The following is a 2,500-nucleotide window of genomic DNA, read 5'->3' on the forward strand; positions in this document are numbered from 1 at the left end:
GTCCTCCCTGGCCGAAAGGTCCGGGTAACCCGCTGAACCTCCTTCGTGCTAGGGATTGGGGCTTGCAATTGTTCCCCATGAACGAGGAATTCCCAGTAAGCGCGAGTCATAAGCTCGCGTTGATTACGTCCCTGCCCTTTGTACACACCGCCCGTCGCTACTACCGATTGAATGATTTAGTGAGGTCTTCGGACCGGTGGGCGCGGGGTTTCGGCCCTTCGATTCCACCGGGAAGATGCCCGAACTTGATCATTTAGAGGAAGTAAAAGTCGTAACAAGGTTTCCGTAGGTGAACCTGCGGAAGGATCATTAACGGCACCGAGAGTGACCGAACAGAGAAGGAAGGCATTAAGAAACCGAGTACGGTTGCTGGCTCTGGGGGAGTGCGTAATCTCGCTTGCGAGTGGACCGCCTTCTCGTGGAAGTACCCGTGTCTGGTCATTCATGATAATACAACCTCTACTGATGACTGAAAAATAGATGACGTCAACCTGAGGGGGGACCGGTCGGCGAAAGTCGCACCGACTCCCCCCGCATGAGGGGGAAGACGCATCATAATATGTGACCACTACTGATGACTGAAAAATAGATGACGTCAACCTGAGGGGGGACCGGTCGGCGAAAGTCGCACCGTCTCCCCCCGAATGAGGGGAAGACGCATCAAAAATTAATAAAAGGAAGGCATTAAGAATGAACCAGATGAACGGGGCTCTGCGGAAGGCGTAATCTCGCCTGTGATTGGACCGGCTCTTCCTGGCAGCGGCCGGATCTCGGAGATAACGTCGTCGGCCTGAGGTGTCCAGGTCGGCGAAGTAATCCCCCGGAGGGGGACGGCAAGACCGTCCCGCCTCGAGGTGGGAAGTAGGAGCGAAAGATGGTGAGTGGGTGCCGGCGGCACGCGGGCTCCGAGGATCCTCAGGGATCCAAGGACAACCCGCGCGACCGCGAGCACTGGGCTTAAAGCCACTTTATCTGCCCACGCAAGGCCGTTTCGGCGGCGCTTGAACGAGAGGGGAGCGCGGTCTGACCGTGCCGCTGTTCTGGGGGCAGCTCCCCCTCGAAAAATAACAACTACCTGTCCTACGGGACTAGCAGTAGCATCCTACCCGAAGCTCTGCTCGAATCTAGAGAAAAACAACCCTGAGCGGTGGATCACTCGGCTCGTGGGTCGATGAAGAACGCAGCTAATTGCGCGTCGACATGTGAACTGCAGGACACATGAACATCGACGTTTCGAACGCACATTGCGGTCCTTGGATTTCCAATCCCGGACCACGCCTGGCTGAGGGTCGGCTACATGAAACCCGTGGGCCCGCGCGGTCTTTAAGATAATAAGGGAAAGAAAGAAAGAAAGAGAAAGAAATAAAGGCACGCGAGCGGCCCTACGCTGGGGGGTCTGACGAGCCTGCACCTCGCACCGCCGGCGTCGCTCCGAGCAATCGGTGGCGGCGTCGGCGACTGCGAGGAGGTTAAGGGGAGTCAGTCGCCCTTGAAGGCTTCACAGGGTTCGGTGGAGCGAGCGGATAGACTTAGCTCGCCCTCCTCTCCTCGGCGACGGGGCCCATCCTTCCCCGATCGCGTCTGAGAAGAACTGACGCCCGGCTTGATGTGATGGGAGACAGGCAAACTCCCGAGACAGAGAGAGAGACACACACTTGCCGGGCGGGAGCGAAAGATATGACCACAATAAATAATGACCACAAAAAAAACAAAACAAAAAGAAATCAGTTCAATGAGAGAGGCTAAGCTTCCGACCGCTCACATCGGCCCGTCGGTACAAAAAACCATCTTTCCGACCTCAGATCAGGCGAGACTACCCGCTGAATTTAAGCATATTACTAGGCGGAGGAAAAGAAACTAACAAGGATTCCCCCAGTAGCTGCGAGCGAACAGGGAAGAGCCCAGCACGGAATCCCGCGCGGAGACGTGCAGGGAGATGTCGTGTGTGGGAGGTCCCACTCTCCCGGGGCGCGGTCCAGCGAGTCCAAGTCTCCCTTGAATGGGGCCATCGCCCGCAGAGGGTGCCAGGCCCGTAGGACCGCGGCCGCTCCCGGGTGGGGACTCTCCTCAGAGTCGTGTTCCTTGAGAGTGGAGCACTAAGAGGGTGGTAAACTCCATCTAAGGCTAAATATGACCACGAGACCGATAGCGAACAAGTACCGTGAGGGAAAGTTGAAAAGAACTTTGAAGAGAGAGTTCAATAGTACGTGAAACCGTTCAGGGGTAAACGGGAGAGACCCGGAAGACCGATTGGGGAGATTCAGCCCCGTCCGCGCAGTGCCGGCCCCCGGGCGGGTGCTCCCGGATGTTCCCGGCCGCCGGTCGCGCCGCGAGGCGCGCGCCGGTGCGAGTCGGGCCCACCGGCCGCTCGGGGTCTAAAGCCGCGGCCGCGGCGGGGTGCATTTCCTGCCCCTAGTAGGACGTCGGGACCCGTTGGAGGAGCAGGTCCCTCGCGGACCATTGCGGCCTAAGGCCCGGGACAGAGACCGGGGTGGCTTCC

The 2,500-nt window shown here is 58.4% G+C and overlaps 2 non-coding genes and 1 pseudogene across 2 annotated transcripts in view; all 3 read left to right on the top strand.

The window, feature by feature from the left end:
• LOC147870430 (small subunit ribosomal RNA) overlaps positions 1-312 on the top strand; it is a 1,918-nt gene extending 1,606 nt beyond the window's left edge. Inside the window, exon 1 of the ribosomal RNA XR_015533429.1 lies at positions 1-312. This exon is cut by the window's left edge and continues 1,606 nt beyond it. This is a non-coding gene — a ribosomal RNA (small subunit ribosomal RNA).
• An 824-nt stretch (positions 313-1,136) lies between these two features.
• Positions 1,137-1,292, top strand: LOC147870431 (5.8S ribosomal RNA). Its single transcript, XR_015533427.1, has one exon. It is a non-coding gene; the product is annotated as a 5.8S ribosomal RNA (ribosomal RNA).
• A 501-nt stretch (positions 1,293-1,793) lies between these two features.
• Positions 1,794-2,500, top strand: part of LOC147870432 (large subunit ribosomal RNA) — a 4,225-nt pseudogene continuing 3,518 nt past the window's right edge.

Source organism: Zootermopsis nevadensis, unplaced genomic scaffold, assembly GCF_977971745.1.
Source record: "Zootermopsis nevadensis isolate Lab colony 2312 unplaced genomic scaffold, Znev_1.0 Znev_ptg000253l, whole genome shotgun sequence".
In the NCBI taxonomy this organism is placed as follows: Eukaryota; Metazoa; Arthropoda; class Insecta; order Blattodea; family Termopsidae; genus Zootermopsis; species Zootermopsis nevadensis.